Source organism: Euwallacea fornicatus, chromosome 23 (assembly GCF_040115645.1).
Source record: "Euwallacea fornicatus isolate EFF26 chromosome 23, ASM4011564v1, whole genome shotgun sequence".
Classification (NCBI taxonomy): Eukaryota; Metazoa; Arthropoda; class Insecta; order Coleoptera; family Curculionidae; genus Euwallacea; species Euwallacea fornicatus.
Window position 1 is genome coordinate 3,396,547 of NC_089563.1, and position 16,465 is coordinate 3,413,011.

At 35.9% G+C, this 16,465-nt stretch overlaps 1 protein-coding gene across 13 annotated transcripts in view; it reads left to right on the forward strand.

Annotated features, from left to right (window-relative positions):
* mmd (mind-meld) overlaps positions 1–16,465 on the forward strand; it is a 341,450-nt gene that overhangs the window by 151,027 nt on the left and 173,958 nt on the right. The window lies entirely within an intron of this gene.

The following is a 16,465-nucleotide window of genomic DNA, read 5'->3' on the forward strand; positions in this document are numbered from 1 at the left end:
TTTCAATTATAATCACCAGGAAAGTTAATTTAACTTTTTGTAATTCGGTACTTTATAAATTTTCCTCTCACAAATCTTTCTCTTTTCTTGCTTGAACCACTTCAGAATTTCTCATCTTAAAACGGTTACTTTTAGTTACAATTTAACACAAATTGACGGCTAATAGGATACCTGATTTAGGAGATGTGAATTTTCAATTATAATGATGTGGGTCACTGCATTAAACTTCTAAAGGTGACTCGTAATATTTACGTTAAGATTAATGGAAATTTTAATAGAGAGAAAAGCTGTGAAATTGAGACCGTTAATTGTATTCAAAAATGCATTTTCCTATATTTTGTTAGTCAACACTAATGCCATTTGTTGGGCCATAAAACATGTTTACGGAGAAATAAGATACAACGCATAAAAGAGAGAAAATCGTGCATTTAAGACGGGTCGGCCTGTCATGGAGGAAAAAACAAAGCCGTGACAATAATTTGTAAGGTTTGAGGGCTTTCCTCCTATGTGCCAGCCGCCTCTTTTTATGTCCCGACATCAGGTTGCGAGATGTTTGGGTGACAAAAACGTCGGGGTTAATAAAATTATGAATTTGCCAGTTGACCCGTCTTGTTAGCCGGGATTTATGTGTTGAATGTTTGTTGTAAATGGGCCCGGGTAAGTAATTTTAGGGCCCGCGAACACTGAGAAGATACCGGCCCTATCATGCGGACAGTCGTTTTGTCTCGCCTACTGATTTATGCGGTCTTTACAAGCCGAGTGGAACAAACAGATCTTAATCTTCTCCATCTATATTGTTCGCAGTTGAAGTTGGCCTATAAAAGTTGCAGTTGCCATTTACCAGTAACTTTGCACGGTTCGGTTTCTTTCAATTTTGATTTCTGCGGGAGAATTTCAGTGCAACTTTGACCATAAAACATGGAAAATGTTCAAGACTGTAAACGATAAGCGCTTCCTAAGTGCGGGGCCTCTGCTGTTTTGCGTTACGAGCTAACTGATTTGTGACTTGTATCCCTCGAGCTGTAAAGGGAATGGGTCCACAAAAATAAATTGAGCGTTGCAAGCTTGCGATATTACAAAATAAGTTACGCTTTTCTATCTGCAGATACTCTCTCGGTCATGTAAGGGTGTTTAAGCTGAAGCCCGAAGTACATGGAACGTCCTTCTATTTCACGTTCACTATATTTGCAACCTCTAGGAATGAGGCCAAACAAACTCTACTGCAATTGGACACGTTTTTATTTTTATGCTGACTTGTAGCATAGGATAAAATACGTTTGAGCGACATGTCGACGGCCTAGCGGAGCTTTCTAATAATATTTGTCAAATTTCAGTTTCCACCGATTAACTAACAATCGAGATGAAAAGAAAACGTCCGTTAAGAAGGTGTTCGGCGGCGTCGAGGACAGCGGTCTCCTTACAAATGATGCAATTACTTACAGTTCAAACGTCAAAATACCTACTTCGAGTTATCAAAAACTTATTAGAAGATAAATAATTAGACGCACGAATTAACAACAATCTTTTTGTCCCTTTTTCCTCAGAACAGGGGTTCCTTTAGGGATCGCCGCTTTCACCCTTCCTTTATAACATCCATATATACACTCAAATTCGATTATAGCGAAACTGGGTTATAACGAACGGTTGACTTTAATGAACTAAATGTCAGGAATATACAAAGTGTGTAACTACGTGTTATTCTTGTTCGAATATAACAAACACATTTATAATGAACGAGAGGTTTTAACGAACTCGTTTCGAGAAAGAATTTGCAAATTCGATTGGTTATAACGAACTAATGTCAATTAAAAAGATCACCCTAAAGAATTTATTAAGGTAATTTTAGTGAGTTTTTGTCGGGATGATCTCAACGCCGGGAAATTTCCATGCATTAATCGTAGTTGATTTTGCGCGACTTTGGGCTGTATTAGCTACATTTTATTAGTACTACATGTTAAGACTTGAGTAATCTTCAAATTTGTCGTTGCCCATTTGGCTTTACATAAAATCAATGTGCGTATGCAGGTTCACTTCATACCCCTAATTAACCACCCTTCAAGTGGACGCAGTTAGCGTCAGTTAAGGCGAACATAGTATATGTATGGGCATGTTAACTAGAATCAAGTATAACGAACGCCCTGTTATAGCCACCAAAATCTCTGGTCTAGTCGTGTTCGTTATAACTGAGTTAGACTGTCTACATGAATAAGCATGTGGATAAGTATAAGCCACGACGTTTATTTTGTTTTCATTATTTCGAACAGTAAATGGACATCGCTTATGCATTAAATTTGGAAAGATTCCAGTACGAATTTTCTCTTCTCGCTTAGGAAAACTCATATGTTAAGGTGGAATTCGATTTGGAAAACGTTCATCAGCACTGTGCTGTCTCACGACTATTCTTATGGCATTCTCTATAGATGAGCATCATATTTCCGTATTCGTATAAACTGATGCTGCATTTTAATATCATTTCACAAAATGTGACAGAACCAAGAGAACTATTTTGTATCAAATTAAATTTTAAAATGTAAATTCTTTACCACAATTTGTTCGTTGACGTAGAGATAATATCACTATCAAGAAACAAACAACCTCTCTCCCACGACTTCTTAAAACACGAATTCGTCGCTCGTCTGATTGTAGGCCAACTCTGGTTTCATCTGAAAACAAGAAGTTTCGCCAGTCCTCAATTGTCCACTTGATTTTGAACACCAATATCAATTTAAACGATTAATTTTTTTCGCACTGATAGGCCTCAAACTCTTCTTGTCTTCAGATAAAATGGCCTTGAGTTCGAAATCTCTTGCTGATAATTTCGAACGAAATGCTAACGCCTGCAGCTTGCAAAAGTTGTCTTTGAAGCTAGAGGTAGGATTTCTTCTTGCTATTTGAGGTCGAAAGCGGTTCGAACCTTCCGCGGTGACTATTTCACGACTTCTTTTAGGTCTATTTTTTAAGGTTTCCAACTCTACAAATCTTGAAAAAGTTGTGTGCAACTCTCCCTTTGGGACATGCATTGTTCCGGAAGAGCAATAGTTCTCTCCTCCTGAACGTCGGATAATCCCACATAAAGCATTTTAAATCAAATTTGTGAAAAGAATAAACTTATAATGTCACTGAGACTATACTGAAACACTAAAGCCGCCGGTACGGGAACAAACTTGAACATGTTTTTATGAATTCTATTGTTTTTACTAATAAACACATTCGATATTTATTCGTTTGTTATGTTTTTGCAGGATAAATTTTTTTTTCGTTAATACTGGGTGTTGCCACATCAGTTTGGTTGTGTGCATATTGTTCTCTAAATTTATGTCTCAAAAGAAAACAGCACACATTATATCTACACGAATTTCACACATATCTAACATGCAAGGTGACATTTGGGTACCCAACTAACCACAGCACATATGCAAATCGCATTGCCAGATTCCACTTTTCCTATTGGCAAATTCCATTAACAACATATGTAGCGCTTCATTTGACGTCCGACCTTCTAAAATAGCATTAGCGAATGTAACGTTGGTAATAAAGTTAGAGTTTGTTGCGGTCAGCGCTGCTGCTGATAGCGATTGGGTGGCTGGTGAAAGCGGTTAGTAAATGTGGCTTTTGTTTATGTACGCGCCAGATGATTGAGCAGTCTTTAGCGAACGTCTGGAAAGTGGGTCATTAGTTTATCACTGATTTGATTCGAAATAGACAAAGAGCTCGGCAATACCAGACAAACGCACAGTACAATTATTTAGCCATAACAATAAGCAGGAGAACCTGCCGCAGAGGGTGACGGGTGATCGGTACACTTTGTATCTTATATTGAACCCAGTTTATTTCGGCTATAATACCAGGTCCATCTTTAATCTATTTTTGGACAGAAACATTTTCCCTTACGCCAATCCAAACAGCACGATATGATTGGCAATCTTGGCGATAGTGCTGGGCATTTGGTGACGTCACATTTAATGCGAAGTAATCTAATACGATTTACATTATTCCTCTTGGGTCCAAGCGATCTTATAACCTTTCTACCAATATTCTCTAAAGATTTCTTGTTGCAGCACTTTACAGAAAAATGGACTATAGGTGGATCTCCACGCTAGAAGAATCAACGACCCTCTAGAGAGAAGAGCTGGAAACTCGACGAATCAATTGACCAAGCACAGGTCAGGGAACCTCTGCCACGTTTCTATGGCACGCAAATGAGCTGCAAATATAACTCGCAAAGTCAGAGAAAGTTAATTTGACATTTTTAAAACATTTTTTTCGAACTATGGATCCAACATAAAAAAAAGCAGATTTCTGCAATGTCTGCAACTTATCATTATATAGACCGACTAGAAAGTATTCGAAATTTTATATTTCCCCCAATTTTAATATATTTGTTGTAACGTTTTACGACAGAAGTAATACATCAAGTAGGTTGTGTCGATAATAGACTATTGTCAGAATCGCATGACAACATCATTCATCAAATACTGTTCACCGTAAACAGGCTTAGGATTTATGAAATAATGTCGCAAGTAGAAAAGAGAAATGAGGTGAAATATTTGTACAGAAAGGATTTTCGGAACGTTAAAAAATGAGCGCAATTGACTTCGAAAAAGTACAGTTTATGAGACAATAAAGAGGATAAAAATGGCTCAGATATGAAACATAGACCATTCTCGGGACGACCGCTTAAGATAAGCGGAAACAATTTAAATGCTAGGACGACAAAATCCGCGCCTAGGATTTCGAAAATTGGCTAACAAATTTGGAAATTCCCGAAGATTAAAAGCGTTTCCAGAAACTGTCCACGTGTCACTGAAAAGACAAGGTTACATATCAAGGAAACACCAAAAAACCTGCAATGGCATTTATACCAAGGCGACGAAGAATAGATTTTTCTAAAGGCTTTCGAGAAGATAACTATAATATTGTTTTTATATCTGACCAAAGTTATTTCCACTTTGATGCAAATCACCTAAAAGTCTTGTCAAGAGAAAATGTTACCGTTCAAGTTTCCCACTAAAATAATGGTTTGGGGAGCAATATCACAGCGTTGTGTTATACCTCTCTGCATAGTTGACAGCACGGTTAATAGTGCAGAGTATTGTAATATTCTAAATGGTTTTCTTTTTGAAACGGTTCAGACTTTATATCCAGAGGGGTGGAGTTTTCAGCAGGATAATGTCATACTTCTGCCTATATTCGAGATTGGATGCAAGAACTCCAACTGACAACAATTCCATGGCCAGCAGCTTCACCAGGTCTTAGTTCCATTGAAAACATATGGGAACTAATCAAGATTAAAGTTGAACGAGCGGCGTCAAGACATAAAGAACATTTAGATCGGTCGGTTTTACAGGCTTGAATCAACACCACCGAACATTATGGTAGTGAACCATTTTAGGTGTATCTGGACGACTAGTTAAGCGTTCAGAGTTAAATGGCGGGTGGATAAGTAAATGAAATGAATTATTTGTTGTAATTTTACAATTCAAGTATTAAACGAATATATCGAATAATTACAATTGAGTTTTCATTTTTCCATATATTTTTTAGAAGAACTATATAATAAGCTTTAGATATTTAGAAGCTATATATATTTGAACATTTAGAAATGAAAAAAAATTTAAATTCTAAAGAGACAAAAATAACAGTTAAAAACATTTTGAAAATGGGAAATGAAGTGAGCCCAAATGTGATAACAATAAATTATATAGCATCGCTTTTTCTTGTGGAAAACGCTACTGGCCGTAGTAAAAGTCAATGCGCATTACGAAAATGGCAACTAGCGAGAACTTCAAGCTGAGCCAAGCATAGTCGAGCTCTCATATTCCCACGACGCGTGGCTCAAGTCACATCCTTAACTCGATATATTTCGCGCCGTGGGAATCCTGCTTAACATTATTTTCAACCAAGTTGTTGACAATTCTTGACGTCCAAAGTATATGAGCGTGTGTGTTGTCTCTTATAGACTTTTCACGAATGAAGACAGTAATCTTCATTTGCGGAAAAGTCTGCTTTCTTATTTCGTCCGTCGAAAGATCGCTATGGGATTAGGGTTTTAGCCTTTTTATGTCTATCTGATATGCCTTGCCTCATATGTTATTTACTCGATCGTCGCATAGATCTTTCTATTTCAGATTTTTACTTGTTTTGATTGCGCATTTGAATTATGGTTTTGTACCATTAAATTTTTTGTTATCAGCTTCGTTTTCTTTGTCGACCTATAAAGGTATATTTAGGGAGGGGTATATATGTATAAATAATAATAAAAATAAAAATTTTTGAAGGGGTTGCCACCTCGTTTGGGGTGATGACTCTGTACTTACGAATTTATGATCAAAAAATGTTTCTCTTTAAATCAAAATTGACCTGCCTCGGGGTTTTCCGAAGGAAAAAATTCCATTCAAGATATTTCAGGTGGACTGTATTAAATGGGCCACCTTATATATACTATATATATTTATCTTCCTGTTGCTGCTCTATTATTTATAAAAATACTAATGTGATATTTCGGTTATTTATTTGGTTAAATTTCTCATGTTGTTTTTTACTGTTCTTTGAGATTTTCTTGACAATCTTTGTTAAAGTAAATTTGTGGTTTTAAAGTGATATGCTATCGCACAACTTTCATCGTTCCTCCATTTTCTAATGCTTTATCGATTTATTCTTAATTTACTTAACATCAACTAACCTGAACTAACCTCATCTAAGCTTAAATATAATATTATTGACGCCTATCATTTATTAGGGAGCATGGAATAAGGCAGGTTTAATCGGCTTTCGCGCCGTTTCATTCCAACTTTACTAATAACGTATAGATGCATGTATTGGGCATCAGCTTTAAAACCAAAATATGCAAAACAGATTATCAGTTCAATAGAGATTTTGACTTGAACTCTGTTAGAGACTTCCCGACTTTGTATAAAATTTACGGACTTTTTTACAGCTTTGAGAAGATCGTCAGCATAAAAATTTTAAGACCTACAGAATATCAACCTCCCTTCATAACCACTAAGTAAAACACACCGGGTTGCCGACCTAAGTCCTATATAAAAGATTAAATTAATTTCGGAGGTCGGGACGGTGATGCTCCGAAAAGGGGGTCCCGTTTAGGCGACCCGAGTAAAAGTTTAATGTTACCGGGCATAATGGAACTGGCGGCTTCTTAAGAATGTAATGTTTCGCAAAGATACGGCCCAAACAGGCTTCACTTAAGAAGTTAAATTCGAAACCGCAATCGTGTTAGGTGAGTGCTTCCTCGATGGCTTTCAGCGGAAGATTAGCGACCCATTGAATAGTTGAGGGTGAAGCTTTGAGGGTTTTTAGATAGGATGCAGTACAACGCGGGCGTAAGGCTTCGGATTTTATGAAATAATTAGCAGACTTTGAAGTTTAGAAGAAAATACGCAAAGTTTGCTATTGGCGTGCAGGTAAATTGTTAAGTTTCGCATTAAAGTTTATTCATTCACTTTACAGGTTGAATAAATATGACGTAGAACTTCCTCCATTCTCCGCCCAAGCAAACAGCTTTTCTCGTCTCCCCATCGCTAGACCTTTGACATTTCCTCCCCTGATTTAGCGAAACACTTTTTCTTTCAACCCCGATAACACCAAAAACCGTATCATTAAAGCGTGCGTGAAAAATCCCAGCCATTATCGCGTTTTCTTCAGAGATATCGGAACGTTTTATTACCACCCCGGACCTGATATTTGTTGATTTTGACTGGGCGAATATTGGGTGCTAAAATAATATCAACTCTTAGGTATAACCTATGGTTACCCAACTTTGTTGTTTAACTTCCTGATTCATACGTCTTCTTCAGCATATGCTTATTTTTGCATGCACTATTAACTTCATCATTTGTATACTCTGGCCCGTATCCAGATATTTCTTATTACCCATATATAATACAGGAATCATTTCTCTGTTCTAATAGCGTAGGAGCCTTGCAACCTGCGAGATTAAAATATAAATTAGGAACCGGGGTTGAGGTGAGCTCTATCTCAAGGTCGTAAACATTGTAATCCGACTGCGAAATTGGCCCTAGCCCTAAAGCACAAAGTAGCCCCCGTTGGTAAGTTGTGTGTTGTTTACTTTACGTAGGGCTAAAGATAATTGGCAGAGATCCCCGGACAAATCTAGTTTTTTGGATGGGGGAGATTTGAGACCATCTTGAAGGACATTTTAATGGTCGTGGGTGAAATTGCGAAGGTATGTACAGAGTATTATGAAGTAGACATGCACGATGTAATGGCTGTAAGTTCAGTGGCACTAGATAAAAATTGCGCTATGCAAATGTTTAATTTTCTAAAAGGTTTATATCAGATTAAATTTATTCCTTTGCACATAATAATTTGGAAATTTAAATATACGTAACATATTTTCTCCCTTCAATATTTCGTTATACCGCTATACATCCCACAAGAACAGGACGTGTGTGACATGGAGATCTCGATAATGGCTTACGCCATTATAACTTTCAGACTTTCAATCCAAGAAAAATCGAACGCCGTAGAACAGAAAATACGATTGAGAGGTTTAAGTTGATTAGTAAATTGGTTTTATTTCCATCGTGGTTCTATTATGAAACAAAAAGTAAAACCATTAAAGGAAAAAATACTTTTCGAAACTACATTTTTATACCGGGTGCCAGGGCGAACTCTGGATATTGGAGATTAACATGGAAAATCGGTTTTTATTTGTATGTGCTTACTCAGATTATCCAATTGAAAAACTTTTACATGGGGTTTATAATACTCAAGGCCAGTCAATATTCCCCAATTTTTTCAATCTATTAATTAGAACCATTTTAGCTTAAAATGCTTCCAGCTTTCAAACATTTTAATGTCCCGCGTAACCGTTTGACGCCACGATTGGTCAGAGTCAAGGCCAAAATTAAACAAACTGTCGCCAACAACATAAACGTAAAAACCCTATGTCAAATGATTTTTTTAAATTTAACCTTTTATTTAAATGCGACAAAAACTATTTTCTCGCAGCTCTGAGTACTGACTTATTCTCCTGTTTTGTATTGATTTCGACTCAGAATAATCTCTATAAAATCCAGAATGTGAAATCGGTTTCCGTGAATTCAGAAATACGAAATATACTAATGGGTTTATTGAGTTTGAAAGCTTTAAAAGCTAAGTCAAAATCGAAGGCCTGAAAGGAGATTTTCAAAACTGCAATTTTTTGTAGAAGAGTCTAAAACAAAATACGATAACTCAGAAGAAAATCGCTGCTTCTAAACCTGTATTTGGGAAATACTCGTACCCTATAGCTTTGAGAACCGGGATTTCTCACTTCTTTGATTGGATCCGTAATTGCAAAATAATTCGCTACTGAATTGTGACCTTCAAATGGGTTAAGGGATTTTTCATCGTCTTATTGAGGATCGAATACATTTTAAAATTAAAAAAAAAAATCTCTTGCTTACAAACCTGTATTTTAGCACTTTCTAACAGTTCTGAGGATCGACTTATTCCACCACATTTGTATGGAATTTGAAGGCGTTGAGAGTCCTTAAGAAAATTCAAGACTTGAAAGTCAATTTCAAGAACTCGGCTTCGCAAGGTCGGTCCCTAAGGACTCGAAAAAAGTTTTGGCAAGAAGTGCAAAGTTAAAATATGGAGAGAAATATCAATACGTGTACTGATGTATTTAGACAAATCGAAACTTAGAAGCGAATTTGATTTTGGTAATGTATGCTATTAGGAAAGGTAACACATCTGTGCCGCCCCATAAGGACGAAAGAAGAGAATGGCGCCATAATTGGCACATCTGGCGATAGTGTTGTATATTTGATGACGTCAGAGGCTATATGCAGAAATTCGAAGCGATTTACATTGGTTCTAATGGCTCGAAGCAATCTTATAAACTTGCTACAATTTTCGCCTAACGATTTATTGTTCCGGAATTTTTTAAAAATGTACTAAACCCGTATTCCAATGGTGCAGATTTGGTCATGAGCGCAATATCTCAATGGTTCTTTTGTTGGTCTTGCAAATCCAGAGTTGACAGCTACGCTCATAATATTCAAAAGAGCTGCGGACCTTGAGAATTTTTAAAATCTGTGTGATTTGGATGCAATTCTCGAATACTAATTAAATCGTTGTGGATATTAAATAAAGTCAATTCCCCAGATTCCTAGAAAATTTCGAAAATGGCCTAAAAGCAATCATTTTATTATTCACTCATAGTAAAATCTAATAGTCGAAACGGCTAATATTGTTGTAAATTTGGCTTTATTCAATGTCAATGGACAACAAATGAAAATGATTCATCAGTATATATAGTTAGGAGTCTTATTTTAAGTTATATTTGTGTAAATTTAAATTTTCTCGCGTTTTTTTTTAATTAGCCACTTACGTAGCACTTCGCTTAGTAAGAGGTGTTTAACGACTAGTCTGGTATCAGTTTGGAGACGAAAGTCGGCTCCTTATTAATCTTAACTGGGCACATTTATCTTCGCAACTGCTGCGATGGATGTAAATGCTGTAAATGCGGTCGCAGGTTCGTATGGTCCACCCTTCCATCTAATCCCTTCAGGGCTAAATTTAATTACGCCGTATGTTGACTAAGCAAACAGTCCCGGCATGTACAGGCGCTATAACTCTTTCTAGACAAACGACATCCTGTATAAACCGTAAATAAAAGATTCCTTAAAAGGCTAAACAAAAGGACGGGCAGACCAAATCCCCGGTCGCATTTACATGAGATTTCCGTTTAACCGGCCAAGATTAATGTTCAGAAAAAGTCAGTCCGGGGTTAAGAGGGCGAAATAAGAGTAAGTGTTCACTGTCAGTTCATTTTTCAAGGCATGGAAATGAAAGCACTCGGCAATAGGTGTTACGAAAACCGGGATGGGTAAACCGCCTTGCCGGAATCCATTACGACGAAACAGAAAAAGTCTGTTTATGCGAGTGCGGGTCTGGATAAAAGGTTTGTCGGACGGAAACGTACCAGTTTAAACCTGGAAATCGTCTAGTAGGTGGTCTGACAGCCTTGGATTTATGGACTAACATATTTAGGCTTTTAACGTGGAATAGTACTCTTAAGGTACGTCGCCATTTTAAAAACCGCACCCTTGAAGGCTAATAAAGTTCCTTTGCCTCAGGGCAAACTTCAGAGGCGTTTTTCCTACAGCAGCTGCAGTATAATGTCGAGTAGTCCACTTGATACGGTAAGTCTTGAGCCTGCTGCGCGTAACTCCAAGACTAATTAGGAATTAATTCCCAGTCATTATTAAAAGTTAAAAGCAGGCTTCTTGCATGTTCCTAATGAGTCGCTCCCACTTGAAAACACATTACATTAAAAACACCCCAGGACGGCGAACTAGGACAACTTACACTTGTATTTCGATTTGATTTCTTCACATGCAGCAATTCGAGTATGGTCGTTCTTCAAATAAGATACTGTCTGAACGACGGTTGATTTTGTTTAATATGGTGACTATAGTTTAAAACTGATTTGATATTTACCAACAACTTTTACAACATAAATAGAGCTTTTATTCTCTATTTCTTGAACCTTGATTCTTTGAAATCCAATTATATATACAAAAGTCACAAGGGTATTTCCATCTTAAATGGGCCACACTGTATGTATTCTGGATTTTGGTGTTAGATTTAGTATTTATTGGACATTCTCTTTGACCGTCCCAGCAAGATGGATTCTCTATGACCATCGCGTAGGTCTTTCACTGAATATTGTATTCTAGCTTTCTCATTTCATTTTGCATCCTTGTAATTTGAGGCTTATTTAAGTTCCTCCGCTTTAAGTCCTCATGAATATCCTTCTGCGATACGAGGATGCTCTTACGTTATAATTAAATTCATCATGTTACATTCCTCTGGCGTTTATAACTGAAAAAATGCAAATAAGTCTGCACTCGGAGTCTCAAAGTTAACAGGCGAGAATAGCGTAATAATGAGGCCTACTGGTAGTAATAGAAAACTGAGTCCTGGACTTTTAGTTTAGACAAATTGATTTATGAAGTTTTACGTTAATCAGCAAGCAGGAACAGAACTAATTAATATAACTAAAATTGTGGGTTCGATATTAAAAAGTTATCTGTTTTAAAACTCACTTGTTTGGTGTATCAAACAGTAAATTTTAATATATTCTGAACCATGGAAAACGATATCGGACGATGTTTTACCGAGACCTGAATCATCTAAACAAACTTGGATGGTTAGATGCCGGTTTTGCTTTGATAAATTACATTTTTTAAGTCATAAAGTATCTTGACTTTATGAATCGATGTCTGATTATTGGTAGTCCTATATTGAAATGTATTCCATTTCGTTTCCTGATTTCTCTTACCATGCTGTATTGGACCTGTTTCGTAGACAATGAAGGCGATGAGGGATACGAGTTTTTAAACTGTGACCTAACTTTAAGAAAGTTAATTAAAGATTCAGCATACATTACAGAAATGCGATTTTAAATTTGGCCACGGTTTTCAATATATTGCATTAGTCACCTGGATGCCTTGTTCTTGTCCGTATAGCCTGCAAATTCCTATAAATGTAATATATTCTCCGTTCCCATTCAGTTTTCACAGAAAACATGGAAACAATAAAAACATTCCGTTCGATGTCGGCATCTAATGTATATCATGGACGATATAATACCATTTTGATGAAGTTACGTTCATCAATTGCATAGGCATAACCCACGGCGTTTTATCATTTAACAACGCTGAAAATCTATTTTTTTCATAAACGTAATGGAAAATTTCATTCGTTCCATTTACTTGCTTATAATGGCATAAAAGAATGTTCATTTCAAATTACATTAAAAAATATCATATATTTCATTTCTGAGTACGTTTTAATGTTTCAGTAATGTGTCCTGAGACTGATTATTAGTGATGTACCAGAAATAGGCACATCTAAAATATAAAATGAGGGACAGCAATTTCCGAACATTTTGTTCTGCTTGAGGGTAATTCAACTGAAGTTTGAATTATTGCTGATAGTATATGGGGACTTATAAATGAATAAGAGGTTTACTTTCTTTGATAAAAAGTATTTCTATAGTATTGCATGATATCTATTATACTAATAACTGAATTCCTTATATATATTTTGCTCGTATTTTACATATGAGGCCCATCAGCATGTGTTGAAAAATTGTTTCAATTATATTTATGTCATAGTAAAACCATAAAAATGGTTTATGACTGGGAACTTGCCCACGCACAAAACCATTAATATTTTTTATACGAAATTTATGTAGATTTTTCAGTTTTCGAACAAAGAAATACGATCGAGGAAGGCTAAGCACAGCCATAACGAGATTGTAGGTTGTATTCGTTATAGAAATCTATGATTAGTTGCGATATATGTGGACTGAAAAAGTTTTCTGTTAAGAGCATCAACTAATGTTATTTTATATGTTTCAATCTATTCTACGATGAATTCATTAATAAATAATAAACTCCATTTTCCCCGAGCCAAAATTTTCTGGTCATTTAAAGTAAATTCTAAACGTCTCCACTTAAAATAGAATGAGAACCTGTAATTTCACAAAATATTTTGGACGAAGACTGAATTGAATCCTTTTTGTCACTTTATTAGAATTTTTGTGATAATTGTTTCGATATTATGCGTTTTTCATATTGTTTGTGTCCAAGATACACACCCTCACACATAGACAAAATCCTCTTAATAAAACATAGAGCGTAACCAAATTCCATTCATTTCTGTTACAAACAACAAATCATATCAACCCTTTCTCAGAAAGAACATTGCACTTCTAATAACTCTTCGTCACTTAATGTCCTATATATAGCGATCTTAGAAATCTGTCCTTGTCTGGAAATGAGAAACAATAAACAGCCTTAATATAGAAAGCCCTTGCTGGAAATTTTCCAATCTTAAATGCGGAGCAAAACGCTAGGTCATTCGCCCTTAAAACAAGGGCAAAATGTACAGGAAGAAGCACGTGCCAAAAACAACCAGGTCTTAGTAGGGAGGGCAATTGCGCTGCAATTGCGAAGATTTATTATAGTGAACTTGAAAAATTGATTTTTGATTTGTACCGGGAAGTGAACTGTCCTGTAAATAGGTCAACGCCTCCAGTCACTGTTAGGATCAATATGTCAGAGTATTGTTAACTTTACCTGGACGTTAAATGTGGAAATAATACAAAGCGTTGATGATCCTAATAATTATTCTTAAAATTGTCCTTTATGGGACGATGAACATTTAAATTTCAACACCACAAACCAATCGAAAATATCAAGTTAGATAACGTTATGCGAGACATTCCAGACAGACTTACAACATACAATGTGTTTGCAGGAAAACTTCACAAAAAAAGAATATCTTTTACAGGTTTATAAAAACTACACTTTAAATAAATTTCATAGTTTCAAGGCAATCAGTCGTTCTTACGAATAACGACTTTTCTTAAAAATTAAATATCTATGTATAAAAGGGTTTTCCCTCTTGGTAACTCCATACGAGAACTCTTTGTATATATGGCATCAACGGATTGAAAATAGACATTGCTCTGTACAATTTTGTATCGCCAACTACTCTTCGAAAACAAGATTCATAGGCTCCAATTTCCATCCTGTGACACGGAACCTCGGGCTATTTCATCCCGCCCAACAGGCAGCAAAGATTTGCATTGACACGGCCTCGTAGTCATAGCAACGACGCCGGCAGAGAGTGATTACGACGCCGAATGACGTCACGGTTGTGCAGTTCTCATTACGGCGGCACGGGTAAGTTGGGAATAGGCCTAAGTGGAGCAATACGGAGGGAGATGCTTGGCATTTCGATCTGAGTATTTGATTTAGATTTATGTTTTAATCAGGAAATGTTTCATCGTTAAGAGAGCCAACAGAAAGTTCGGGAATTTCACCTGATATATTAGAAATATTAGAATTGTAGATGTTATTATGTTTGTAGGAAAAGAGGTTTTTACGTAAGAGAGAAAAAGAAGAATAATGGTTGGTTTTCGTGGTATAAAACTAACACTTGGGTTATATTATATTATTTCAACTTAACTTTCTGCGTATAGATAACTTAAAATGACAGTGACTAATAAGTGAGGTGAGAAATTCTGCAAATATCAATGTTCGTTAAGCATATGCTCAGATAGGTAGAAAAACTGGACGTAAAAAGTAATTGCGAGCGTTCTAGCAATATTGGCCCCAATTTAATACTGGAAAGCTGCCATGTTTTAGTGTCCCAGTGACGTCAATTTGTCATTAGCTATGTGTAATGTGTCAGCGCATATATGAGATATCAAATGCCATGGTGACATGACTTCCTCACTACCGCAGATTAGGTCCTAAATTTGGCAAAAAATGGGAGCTTCAGGCCTAAAAAACAATGCTACCGGCCAAATCCTCAATCCTTCTACATTGTTATCAAATTTAGCCACTGTCATGTCCATTATTTTTGGTAATTTTGATTGTCATGAATTTCCGGTCAACTGATATTACCCTGAATAACCAAACCGAACTTGTGAAATTAAAAAAAATGTGTATCAAGACAGAAATTTTTTTTTCCCATTAACGTTGTAACTTTACGTACAAATTTTGTGCATTTTTAGTATCAGCGTGTAACCTATAATACTAAAGAACATAAATAAAAATTTTAAAAATCGGAGTTCCATTTAAATATAAAAAACTAGGATAAAACGATTTATCGAAATTGTCACATCTGGCAACATTTTTGAGGTGACTATTTGATGATAAAGAACTTTAATCCTTGCATAGCAAAATTTTATCGGCCTAGTCCTGTTAAGTATCAAAGATAGACGTTTCCATATTGCAGACACATCAGCTTCACTAATTTTGAAATGAATGAAATATTAATACATTGTGAAGTTAAAAGTACAAGGGCCTGTTCTATAGTTTTTCTATTGTTTTCATGAACATGTCACAGTTAGATACAAAAAATTAAATCGTAGTGTACTTACGGCCAATTACATAGGTTTCATCAAAATAAATCTTAAGTTTAAACTTTTGTCGATTATAATTGACAATTCCTTAATTTATAACTTGGAATGAGGGAAAGGATTAGTTTAATATAGACCTAAAAAACTAGTTCTTCATCGTTAGCTAGGGCGTAAGACAACAGGGAAGCTCTATTAAGTAATTTCTATTCGTCAGTGATCCTAAGTAAGATATTTTAGGAACAATATTACCGTATCCGAAACTGTAATGCTTGATTCATGCGCCGCAAATAAATATACTATACACACATACCTGGACTGCATTAAAAAAAATTGTTTAGGTTAGAAAATTTTCATGACTACTTTAAAGTGACTAAAATGGGCATGGGTATTCATTCCAACTTATGTAAAATCTTGACAAACCCTGGAATGCTATGGAATCAGGAAAACACCAAAGGAAACATCTGAATCCAATGACAACTGGAGATTTGAAATAAAACCGTATAACATATAGACCACTCAGCACCATTCAATTGATAGGTTAAAAGTGGGGAA